Genomic DNA, 12,902 nt, shown 5'->3' with positions numbered 1-12,902 from the left:
GCTTCCATAAAATTTAGCCACAGATATCCTGAGAGATAATGCAAAGATATTCAAATGGCCAAATAAATAATGCATCATTCTTTTAAAAGACCATCATTGACTAACTCTATTTTCTAGAGTTGAATATGACCAGATGAGCTTGGGACATGAAAAAATGAATATGAGTTTCCTCTAAATAATATTTGGGCAGGATTTAGCACAGCTGGTTTGGGTAAATAACAGGATAATCTCCTTGCCACCGGGATTCCCAGACTGGGATTGTGAGGGAGAAAATCTAATTCCCAAACACATCAGAAAACCAGTGACTCGATTAGTGATGTTCGAGAAACATGAGTGACTTTTTCTCTCCAGTCTAAGGTTGCCATGGTGTGGGGGCATGATGGCTGCCCAGATGAAGGGGGCCATGCCCTTGGCCCCTTGCCTGGCAGAATGGGGGTCCTCCTTGAAAGTTTCCTTTGGAGCCCTGGGGGATAGAGATTTGGGATTTCTATTATGTCAGTAGACTTTCCTAGGAGTTATAAAGTAGAGACAGCAGGAATAGCTCTTTTAATGAGTTTTCTGTTTGTTCTGAAAGTTTGTTTGTACCAAGGTGATAATGCGATTAGCTGAGTTGGGAAATGAGAAATCTCACCCAGAGCACCTGAAAGTAACTTTCTCCGCAGGAAGTTGAGGAGGCGCGCTGCTTCTGTCAAACATCGTAATGGCAATACAAATGGTCTGTTGGAGAACAAGCCCTCAGCTCAGCCATCCCAGGAAGTCAGCACCTCCCCAAGTGGACAGTGCAGCTAAGCACCCTGTTCTTTACGGAGGAGGGAGGAAGGACACAATGGGCTTGGGCACAGCCAACTTCCCGGATGGAGAAGCCCATCCTTCACCAAGCATGGAACCCTGGGATCCATGAATGCCCAGAGCTGACAGCTGACTTACCCTGAGAAAGGCTTCCCAGTGGTTTGAAGGAAGGCATCACTTAATGAGCCTTTCATGTATGTGTGTATGTGTGTTTGAAGGCAGTGTGTTCTGGCCATGGGTAGGGAGATGGAAGGGAAGCATCGAGGAGGCAGGTGTGACTGGACCAGAGGCTGTGAAGGAAGGAAAGTGTAAGGTGTGAAGTGGAATATGGCCACACATGAAAGGCTTTAGAAGCCCAGTACCTAGTCCTGAAGACTAGGGGACACTGAGCTTATTGAGCATGGGGTGTGGTCAGACCTGAGCTCAGCAGCTGAGGCGAGCTTGGCTAGAGTGGGGAGAGGCTGGAGGCTGGGCCAGAGGAGAAGCAGGATGTGTACAAGAGGATGGAGAGCTGCCATGAAGTTACCGTGGCAGCAAAATTAGCTACGCGAGATGAGTTTGAGGGTGATGTCAACAATGCCTCTGAGGTTGTGGTCCTAGGTGAGCAGGAGGATGGGGGGAGGGGAGAGGAAGGCTTTAGGGATTAAGGACTTGGACAAAGGCCTGGACTATGGCAGATTCACAGAGGATGTAAAGCTGGGAGTGTTAGATGACATACCCCATTCTAGCCTTAAGATCTAGTGAGTATAAAAGATGTAATGTCGGGACAGATTGAATGTGATGATTTCGAATAGGACAATGTTTGAAACTCAAGTTTAATAGATCATCTTTAGGAGCACACAGTGGGGGAGGCAGGGCTTGTCCAGGTTCATCTGATGTAGATCCAGGGGTATTAGTGGACCCCAAGCTCAATATGGGCTAGAGGTGACTCAGCAATGACAATAAAACAAATGTGATCTTAGCCTATGTTCAGAGGGTCATAGTAGCCTAGGAGGAGGAGATGAGGGGCCTGTTTAAGTCACTTCCAGTTTTCTAGGCACCAGTTTAGAAAGGGCCTGGATAAATGAGAATGGCTAGGATACCGAGGGGACTTAAGTCTGGCCAAGGAGGATTAGTTGAAGAATCAGAGTATGGTTAATCTGGAGGAGATAAGACTTGGGGGAGGCACTGGAAGAAGCAAGCACCACCCACCCAACCCACTAGACCTTTGACTAAGAGGCTTTAGGAGTATTGTGTTTGTCCCTCGTTTTCGAAGAGGACCATGACATCAGCGAAATGATGACATGACTCGCAGTTGACTTTGATTTGAGTGAGGGAAGACTGTGCAAGGTCACCAGCCTTACTTTCTCCTCCAGATGGCTCTAGTATTCATCAGGATGACTGGAGATGGCCCAGGATGCCATGGGAGACCCTGGCCCTTTTAGGCTAAGGCCTTTTTAGCTACTCACTTAGAATGAGGTAGTGCCCATTCAGTGAATAGGCCTTTTTAAAAAAATGTAGTCAAGGGATGGCCCCTTTAATTAGAAAAAGAAAGAAAGGAAGAAATCTAGCCAGTAAAGCAGTAAACCCCAAGTTAACTGGGTAGCTTCTGGACACCAAAATTTACCTTCCTTTGGAAGAGGAAGAACTGAGTTACCCAGATAGCTGGGTCCCCCCTCAGGCAGCTTTCTTTTCTTTCTGTCTTTCTTTCCACCTTTAACCCAGTTCACTCTGAAGCCCATAGATTGGATCACAATAGGTCCCTGACCAAGCTTCACTTAATGACTGTTTTTGGACCCACCTGTCTTAGAGTGAATGTGTATGGTTACTGCTTCTCTTTGGAACAGCCACCCTGAAGGTCTAGCCCTCCCAGTTGGATTTTTTTTTGTTTTTCTAATTAAAGGGGCCATCGCTGGACTATTTCTTAAAGAGGCCTATTTGCTGAAAGCGCATTACCTCACTCTAAGTGAGTAGCTGGAAAGGCCTTAGCCTAAAAGGGCCAGAGCCTCCCATGGCATCCTGGGCCTTCTCCAGTCATCCTGATGAATACCAGAGCCATCTGGAGGAGAAACTGAGGCTGGTGACCTTCAAAGTCAACTGTGAGTCAAGTCCTCATCTCCCTGATGTCTTGGTCCTCTTGGAGAACAAAGGACAAACACAACCTTCAGAAGTATCAAGAGTAAACAAAGAATAAAGCTGACCCTCAGGGAGTCTGCATTTTACTGGCTACCTGATGAAGTGATTTCAGAGGAATGCAAGTACAAGGTGAATCAATTGGGTGACATGGTGACCCCTCCTCCACCAAAAGAAAAGCTGAGCATTGATGGTGGGCAGCAACGAGCCACCCAGTGTCCAGGGAGGTGAGAGTGTCTCTGTCTTCTGCCCATCAGACCCACAGTGATCTGTGCTGGATTCCAGCCAGAGAGGGTTGAGGAGAGACACCGGGAGGGGCAAGTTTGTGCCCAGTCAGTCCAAGTGCCAGCATGGTTTGTATTCTTGCCTATCCATCCCCTTGACCCTTGTGGTACCTGCTGCTCTGTGTTCACTAACTTTCATCTCATCCCCGGTTGGGGCAGAGCTCAGACTCAGTGACCTTTCAGAAAAGTGTGTCTATCAGGATGGGCTGCTGGGAGTCAGGAAGAGTTCCAGTGTTCAAATTCAGCCTCAGACTCTTACTAGCTGGATGACCCTGGGAAAGTCACTTCACCCTGTTTGCCCCAGTTTCCTCATCTGTAAAATGAGCTGGAGAAGGAAATAGCAAACCACTCCAGTATCTCTGCTAAGAAAACTCCAAATAGGGTCATGAAGAATTGGACCCCACTGTACAACAACAAAAATCTATTGTGATTGTCTCACTCTTACTACAAAACGTTGTCCATAAAAGCAGCAGGCTGTTGGAAATGGTTGCCTGGGTGCATTCAACACCTTGTTGCCTTGAGATGCTTAATAAACTCCTTTAAATTTTCTCTGCCTAAGTTTGCTTCATTATTGAAGGTAAAGGCCCAAACAAAGACTTTCTTTTTAACAGGAGTCCACTGAGGGACCTGGGAGACAAGGATATTCATGGGGGTGTCTTCAGGTGCTTTTGAAGGGCTGCTTCAAGAAGTGGAAGAAGGATGAGCTTTGTTCTGTCTGTCCCACAAGGTAGACCTGGGGCAGTGAATGGTAGTTGCACAGAAAGGGAAATTGAGACTTGGTGTGAGAAAGACCTTCCTAATCCGGAGAATGGTGCCCAAGTAGCATGGGAGCCTCAGGAGGGAATGTCCTCCCCCTCCACTGGAGGGTCTCAAGAAGAGGCAGGGTCATCACTGCTGGGATGTTGCCAAGAGGATTGTTTTTGGACTAGATGAACTGTATAGCTGAGGTCCTGGGATCTGGCCAAGGATGGACAAGGCAAGCTTGGGCTTTGGTTTTGGTGAAGCATCAGCCACCTACTGTGTGCTAGGCTGTACCTACTATGTGAGGTGCTGTGAATACAATGTAAAAATGAAACGGTCCCCACTTTTTACACTTGGGTGATCCAATGAGTGACTTCAGAAGAAAGAGGAACATTATTTAAAAAAAAGCCCATCATGACATATTCTGACAGCTGCCTTATCTCCATGTCACCTTCCTGTGGTCCTGGGCACTTCTCCAGCCTTCTTGGTCCTTTCCCAGGGGGTGGAATCAAAGGTCTCTCAGTCTGAGGATCTCCCCCTCCCCCCCAAAGCAGCAGCCAGCTCTTTCTCGGGAGCTTTGCTTCAAAGCATTTTGCCCAGAGTTCTCATTTTCTTGTTCAAGGCTGTTTGCAAACGGAATAATCATTGTTAATTTTCCTGCTATTCTGCGTTGACAATCAACCCTCTTTGTAATCAGTCTGCGCCTCCCAGAGCCCGCTCAGAAGATGCTGCTGCCTGATCGGGGCTGGGGGGCTGGGGGTCCTACTCTTAAAGCTATTATCTTTCTTCTTTCAAGTGAGACATCAAAGGAACTTCATACAAATAACAAAGCAAATTTGGGTCAAATTTCACATGAAAAGAATCCAAACAGCATCATGTGTTATCTTTTTTATTCCCAGGGAAAATAAAAACACTCCTGGAACATCTGAGTCCGACCGTATCAGCTTCCCCCTTCCTCTCCCCCCTCCCTTTCCTCCCACTCTCTCCCCCTCCCCCCCTCCCCAGGGGGCTCTCAGGCCCCTAAGCGCCAGGCTATGAGTTTCTGCCCATGTGAATGCACAGGGATTTATTAGGATCTGGGTTTCTTGGCTTTGGAACAGAGGGAGGAATCTGAATTGTTATCATTTGTTCTTTCTCCCTCTTTCACTAAATGAATGGAGCTTAGGTGGGATAGCTCCTAATTTCATGGGAGCTGTAGATAATGCACATCAAAGTGATGTCACCAATTTCTAGTCGAGGAAGGAGAACCCTGTATTCTCAGGCTTCAGGGGGATGGTTTCATCTTGCTCAGCGGCTTCCTAATTTCTCCGGCCAAAAGATGGCAGCACTCTGCATGCTGGCCCATCTGGATGAGGCACAAGGGACCTCTTGTCCAAGTCTGAGAAAAGTGGGCTTTAGGGAAGCCTGACTTTCCATTAAATTTTGTCAGGGGACCCTTGGGTCTGGCCTCTGGGTGCTGCTTTGTTGGGTGATGGGGCTGGGTCAAAGGAGGCTGTAGCAGACCTTAAAGGTCATCTTGGCCAGCCCCTTCATTTACTGATGCAAATTAACTGTAATTCAAGGCATAGAGAAGAAGGATGTCCAGGGCATCCGGTGGTACAGTGGACAGAATGCTGGGCCTGGAGTCAAGAGGACCAGAGTTCAAATATGTCCTCAGACACATCCTAGCTGGGGGACCCTGGGCACGTCACTTCATCTCTGTTTGCCTCAGTTTCCTCATCTGTCAAATGAACTGGAGGAAGAAATGGCAAACCGCTTCAGTTTCTCTACTAAGAAAACCCCACATAGAGTCATGAAGAGTCAGACATGGCTGAGAAATGGCTGAACAGCTTAGCTTCATGCAGTCGAAAAATTTAGTCTGTCTTGGCTCACAGAACTAAAGTAGGGAAGGTCTTAGAGGCTATCTGGCCCAGCTCCCTCATTTGATAGATGAGGAAGCTGAGACCCAGAGAGGTTCACTGACTTGCCTGATGTCTTCAGAGATCAGGTCTAGACTATGGTTGTCCACAGTTCTTGCTAACTTATCTCTTTTCAAAGCCACATGTCACTAGTTTCTTCTGCCCTCATCATTCCACATGAACCAGAGGTCTTTCATTCTGGTGCCCTGCTCCCTGACCCAATCTAGGCCATTCCTAAAATGGGGTGTCCAGACCTGAACATGATTTTGCAGAGATGGTCCAACCACGGCACAGCAGGGTCTGGATGTGGATATCTGCTGTACTGTGCGTCACAGTCATGCTGTTTCTGTCTGCCCTCCCGTGATGCCCCAGCTTCTCCTCCAGCCTTTGAGTCTGTTGGTGTACACTGATCGTTGCCTTCCGAGGATCTTTTGCCATCTAGGCTGCCTTGCAGGGCCCCTCACTGGGGAGACAGAATCAAGATTAGACATGGTCCCTGCCCTTGAGGAAATGATAATGGAATGGAAGAGACAAGGCAGATTAACATGTAATTAATTTAGATAGAAATGGTAATTAGATGAATGGATCGAGGAGGATGGAGACTAAAAATGGGTTTGTGGCTATGTTTATAAATAGGAACTGGTTTGGGAAAAGAAGAAAAACAATTCAGTCTGGAGTTTGAAAGCCAGTCCAAGCCCAAAGTGGGACTTGCTGCCCTGACCCTAATGCTGCCAATCCTTTCCTGGCACCACAGCCCAGAGGTGGGGACCTGCCCCATGCACTGGGACTGACTTGTATTCATGGGACAGAGTTTCTAGGGGAATGGGGCCTTGGTTTCTGGTTTCTTGGAGATTTGGGGGAGAGGCTTTCTTTAGGGCTACCTCAGCCTTAATCAAGATCCCCCCAGCCCCCAGGGCCGTGAAAACACTGGCAGGAGATCGCTAAGAGAAGGGAGGGGTTCTGCTGGAGTGGGGGAAAGGTAGCAAGGGAATGGAGCTGCAGGTGTGAGTTTGTTCTCCTGGGCATCACTAAGCAATAGGGGCCCCTCTGGAATGTGGAGGAGGAATGGTCAGTTTTACTCACAAGAAGCAGGAAAGAAAAAACGGGAGTATATTAAGAAGACACTTCTGAGGAAGGCCGTGGAGGGATGAAAACATGGTGGAGGATATTAGGAAAAGGCCAATGGAGGGAGAAATAGTGATGTTCTCATGAGAGTCCACTACAGCCCACCTGGACAGAAAGAAGAAAGGGCTGAGGAGGCCTTTGGGAAGTGGAAAGCAGAGCCTGCTAAAGGCAGAATGGCATTGTAATGAGTAGCTCCAGTCATTCAGAACCTTCTGGCTTTCTCTGCTCAAATCAGAAGGGGTAGTGATCAGGCTCACCTTAGGACACTGTCTTTCCTCAAAACATGGAGGGACAAGACAGGAAAACTTTCATTCCACATCTCCTCATAGGAGTGCAATGGAAAGAGCACTGGCTGTGGTTCCTGAGGGCCTGGGCTCAAATCTTGCTTTGTCAGTGACCTTGAGTGAGTCACAGCCTCACTGGTCTAAGTTTTTTGTTTAGTAAAATGACGGTATGGAACTAGAGGAAGTCCTTCTGGATCTTGATCAATGCTACATTCACCAATGAGGACCCGAGTTCTGGGTTAGAAGGAAAAAACTCAGGTGAGGGTGTTGAGGAGGGTGGGATGGGTAGGGCTGAGTCCAAGGTTGGGTGTGAGCACTCAGACTTCTGAGTCTTTTTTGGAGAAAGGATAAAAACAACAACCACCACACACACACACACACACACACACACACACACAAACTAGGGATGATTAGACAGAAGAAGAGAATATTTGGGGTGGGGAGCAGACACCTTCAGTTGTCAGGAGGGCCACCCTCAGGAAGAGACAGCAGGCTTGCTCTGCTGCTCTCCAAAATCAGAGCTGTGAATAATAAATAGAACTTGACAAAAAGGCACATTAGGTTCAATGAAAGGGGAACATGAAAACTTAGAGGCTTCCACAAAGGGATGGGTTGGCCGAAGGTGGGCCTGGCCATGGGCTGAGGCCTAGTGGGTTTTCTAGCTGAGTCTGGATAACCTCTCCTGGGGAAAACCATCGAGGACCTCTTTTCAGGCATCTGTGGGGACTGGCTGTTCCTGGATATCCCCCTAATGACTAATTCTGAAATGAAACACCTGGATGCAGGACAAACTTCATACAGAAGGAGTAAAGGTCTAAGAACCTGCTGATGTACATGGGGTAGAGGGTAAGTGGGTTACTTTCCTCTGAGACTTCAGGTTTTGAGAACAGTTAAAGACTAAACTGTGCGATGAGACATGGAGACAGAGTATACAAAAAGTGATCTGAAAGCAACCTGGAGCTGGGGAAAGATAACTCCGCACTTACACCCAGAAGGTCTGAATTCAAATTCTGTCTTTGCCACTGACTCCCTATGGGATCCTGAGCAAATGACTTCTTGCTCTGGGCCTCAGTTTCCTCATCTGTAAAATGGATCAGTTCCAAAGTCTACCCTCAAATGTGATTCATGAGGTGTGGGATGAGGCAACATCCCATTCTTGGCTTTCCTGATTATAAATAACACATCACTGGGGATTATTTTTTTCTGGAAGAATTTGATTTGATCATGAGTAGTGCAGATGTAAGCCATGGAAGAATGAATAACTTTGTAAAAGGAGCCTTACTTGCTATCCTTTTATGTATTTTTTTCAGGGGTCAAAGGACAAGGCTAGCACTCTCCTGTGGTGCAGTTGGATTTGGGGCCCCCAGCCTTGGATGCAGGGATGAGCACAGGCACACAGAGCTGGGGGTCGAGGCTGGCTTCTGGGGCTGGAGGCTGATCCCTGGAGTCGGGCAGATTGTCTCCTTTCTCTCCCTCCCATGCATAATTCATACAGCATGTGTGTGCACCACTTTCTCCCCTCATCTCCTGTGATTCTCTGCAAGAGGGCTGCGTTGTCAATAGCATTTAATAACTCTTTGTAAAGACACATGGGCAGAAACCATGTTTTCTGTCGTCTTACCGAGCCTAAATCCCCAACTGCACATTTCGAGTGGATGAGCCCTCTTATAATAGAGTGCTGTGGAACAGTGTGCCGCTGTCAAAGAAAGATTTGCTTTGACTAGAGAATTGTCTGCTTATAAGAGAGTAAATGTTCTTGAACTAAACCAGAGAGAGACTGGTAAGTTGAGGTAGCTTTTCTTCCTTGGGGATTATATTGTAAATACTTGAATCTTTTTTGGGGGGGTTCCTTTAAGATGTCTAACAGCTGCGATTATAGCCTTCCAATGAAAGCTCTTTATTAGACAATAGGGGCTGCTTCTGCCATAACTGGGTTATTGATACCAATGGGAAGTCTCATGATGGACGTTACTATCTTGCCTTTTTTTGATTCAAGGACGATGACATTTGAATTCCTGATGGTGACAGAATTGACATTTTCTGTTGTGAAATTGGAGTCCCTTTAGGGAGAAATATTGAATTTTTACTTTAGATATTGTCATTATACTATCTGATATTTAAGTAAGATGAAATACGTCTTCTCTGGCTCAAGCCCAAATGCTAATGCCCTTTCCGCAATCCCAAATCAGCCAATAGGAAAATGGGAAGTCCAGTCACATTGGTTATTTGGCATTTTTCAGGGAAAATGACTGTGTGTGTGTGTGTGTGTGTGTGTGTGTGTGTTGTGTGTGTGTGTGTGTGCAACTGGGGTGACTCTCTCTGGTTATTGGGAACTGGCCTCTGTGTTCTCTGACTCTTGCAGCTGCCGAGCTTTGGGTATTCCTTTGTTCAGTCAATGAATGGTGACTGTGAAGGCCCAATTGTAGGAGCCATCTTGGAGTCCAGTGTGTCTAGAAGGGGGAGATATGAGGAGGCTCTGGACTGGAAACATTAGAAGAGCCTGAGAGCCGGTGTAGAGACTCAGAGAGACAATGAGGCTTTGACCGACTGTCACCTCCACATTACCTCATGTGGCGTTAGGAGGTGAAGCCTGGGTAAAATCCCTCCCAGGGGAAGCCAGGAGAATATGAATAGGAGGATGAAAGGATGGTTCCTATAGTTCTCAGTAACTGTGTACGTGGGTGGGGGCCTGCATGAATGTGTGGGCTTGGGCCACCCCAAGGCAACTCTAATTCCGGCTTCCACGACATCGAGGTCCAGCTGTGACTGGGCTAACAAACCCTAGCTCCAGGAACCTACATCATTTCAGGCTCATTAGACTGATGCCAAGGGCAAAAAATGCCAGTGTCAGCTTGGGTGTGGGTCCTCTGTGCTCAGGGAAAGAAACACAGAGCAGAACCAGGCTTAGGCTTTTCTGTACAGCCCATGTCATCATTGTCATGTGTGAGCAGCCACCAGACCTGCCTGCAAGAGGTGGGAGTAGGGTAAACTGTCCCCTTCCTCCCCTCTCCCATGGAAATCTGAGGGACAGGTCACTTGACAAAGGGCAAGACAGAATAGAAGTTGTTTTGCCTTTCACCCCTGCTGAAGGAGAACTGTCCTGTTTAGTGGTATAGTGCAAAATCCTTGGGCTGCCATCCCTAAGACTAGGACTAACCTGCACCTTGCTTTAAGATCCCAATACAGTAACTGGGGTGGGGGAGGGGCTTCTGCTAAGCCATCCAGATTTGTCCCTCAGTCATCAGCTCTGAGATCTGTGGACATGCCTCAGCACATAGGTATATGCAAAATATACATTGGGATGCTCGTGTATGAAAGTTCCTTGGTTTTCAGCACCATTTAGATGGGTTGGTTCCTGGTGCCTTTGTTGGCTAACAGCCCAAGGATCTACCCCAGTAGCCTGGCCCCTGGTCTCAGGGGAGGTGGGCAGCAGCAGGGCTCCCAAAGCTTGTGCTGTAGCCTCAGTCCCACTGACATCCATGGCAGGCCCCGAGCTGGCAGTCATGGAAGCAAAGTCCTGGGTCATCAGAGTCACCACTGAGGGAGGCACTTGCATGAAACCTTTAGAGGGGACCCTCAGTGGTGACCCCTGCTCATCTTATTTTAATTTGCAGGCACAAAAGGACAAGAATAGGTTTTTCAGACCCAAGTCTCCTGAGGAAAGGTTGCCTTTTGTTTCTGATAAATGATTCGACGCTGGACACGGAGGTGATTTTAGGAGGAGGGAATATTGACGAGGGCTGCAATGTCCATACTGCGATACAGCAGCACTAAAATTAATCTGTTACCATCTGTCTTTATTTGGCTAAACCCCTGGATCAGATGCCACAAATTATCTGTGAGAAGCGTCTCCTGCTGCTGCTGCTGGCCTAGCACTGTCTGCTGGTTTTATGGCTTGTCCAAGAGTGCTAATATTTCCTTGTGAAATGTGGATGAATCAGTTGGAAAATTATCAGCTTGTGGTTGACATCACAGGACAAACTCACCTGACATTCACATACAAGCCCTGTTCTTTCTTCTTGCAGGGTTACATGAACTGGTTTGAACAAAGCCAGCCGGGTCCAGGTATCCCATGACCACCGATGGCCAGGCTCTGTGCCCTCTGACACAATAGAGCTTTCTCCTGGACCTCATGGTAGAGACAGCCAAGACTGCCTGGGACTTCAAGACCAACTCTGGTCCTCACTGCCTGTGGGACTTTGCTGAGCGTCTCTCCCAAGGTGGGGGGAGAAATAGGGAGACTGGAATGGATGCCCTTGTTGTAAAGTGAAGATGGGATCTGCGCCATGTTTTACCAGGTGTCAGAGCCCAGGTTCCAGCCAGCAGCCAGCTTGCTCTCTCCATGGTCCTGTCCCTCAGAACTCCCTGCAGTGCTGGCACATAGAAAACTGCACTTCAGAGACCACTTGGCTGGTCTACTGCTCCATTAGTGGAATGGAACGCCCTTGAGGGCAGGAGCTGTCCTACTTTTGTATTTGTCTCCAGTGCTGTTCATAAAACCTGGTGCATATGAAGTACTCTTTGATTTTGAAATGGCATAAAAGACATTGTGGCAGTTATGAGTGACTGGAGAGTGGGTGGGCAGGGTAGCAGATGGCCAGCCCAGAGCTGGAGGATGGTCTCTGGCATGGTGGGCTGACCCTCTGGGACTGATTGATGGGAGGTGCTAATGAGATCTGGTCAGGAGAAGGAGGCCCGATGGATCCTGTAGGATGTGCTGTGTAGCCAAGGGTGTACACTGAGACAATCCCAGCTCTGACCCCTAGAGCACTTTGGTCATTAAACTGTGTAGAGGAGAGCCAGGGGCAGTCTCCAGTGGCTAGGTCTTGCCTGCCTAGCTCCAACAATGACTTGTGATGGAGTTGCCCCTGGCTCCTTGTTAGCCTCACTGCCATGACTTTGCTTTGAGCTTTCCTTGAGCCCTACCCTGGGGTTCTGGACAGTGTGGGGTACTGGAAAGAGCTCTGGGTCAGAAGGAGGTGACCAAAGTGTAAATGCCGTCTCCACTGTTCTCTGACTAGAAATCCCTGAATCTCCCTGGCCTCAGTTTGCTCATTTGTAGAATGAAAGGACCAGGCTCCTCTCAGCTCAGACCTTTCCTTTCCTTTCTCCCCTTTGGCATCCCCCCACAATACACACACACACACACACACACACACACACACACACACACACACACACACACACACACATTCTGGGTTGTCCCCAATGGGTTTGGATGGATCTGAAGGCCTCACTCCAGTGTTAGCTTTCTAGAGAGCTGTTTGTCTCTGAAGTGGCCAGACAGTAAGAATCTGCACCCACCCATCAGAGGAGCAACCCCTGCTACCACCGGCAGCATCAGACAGTTAGAAGCCTTGTCTGTTGGTCTTTATTTTTCTACTTGTATTTTCTCTCTTGGTATATGTGATTAAAGAAGATGGGTGACCCTTCAAAAGTTGCTTTCCTTTTAGAAAAGCAGGTCTAAGAACCTGTGCTAGCAGGCCATCCTGAATGCAGCAGGGGGCTTGCTGCTCTGGATGGAGCTCTGGTATGGTGTTGGAGGATGGCTGCGCTCCCAACTCTGCTGTTTCTTCCTGGGTGACCTTCATGGGTGCCATCATGTCCCCGAGCCTCAGCTTTCTTATCTCTAAAAGGACGAGTTTGGACCAAATGACAGGCCCCTTTCA

General features: G+C 48.0%; 1 long non-coding RNA gene across 1 annotated transcript; it reads left to right on the top strand.

The window, feature by feature from the left end:
• Nucleotides 1-1,244: 1,244 nt before the first annotated feature.
• Nucleotides 1,245-11,737, top strand: LOC140531050 (uncharacterized). The gene is made up of 4 exons (XR_011976250.1): nt 1,245-1,529; nt 8,544-9,013; nt 10,848-10,941; nt 11,259-11,737. It is a non-coding gene; the product is annotated as an uncharacterized lncRNA (long non-coding RNA).
• The last annotated feature ends 1,165 nt before the right edge of the window (nt 11,738-12,902 follow it).

This window comes from Notamacropus eugenii, chromosome 3 (genome assembly GCF_028372415.1).
Source record: "Notamacropus eugenii isolate mMacEug1 chromosome 3, mMacEug1.pri_v2, whole genome shotgun sequence".
NCBI lineage: Eukaryota > Metazoa > Chordata > Mammalia > Diprotodontia > Macropodidae > Notamacropus > Notamacropus eugenii.
This window is presented reverse-complemented; position numbering and strand designations above follow the sequence as displayed.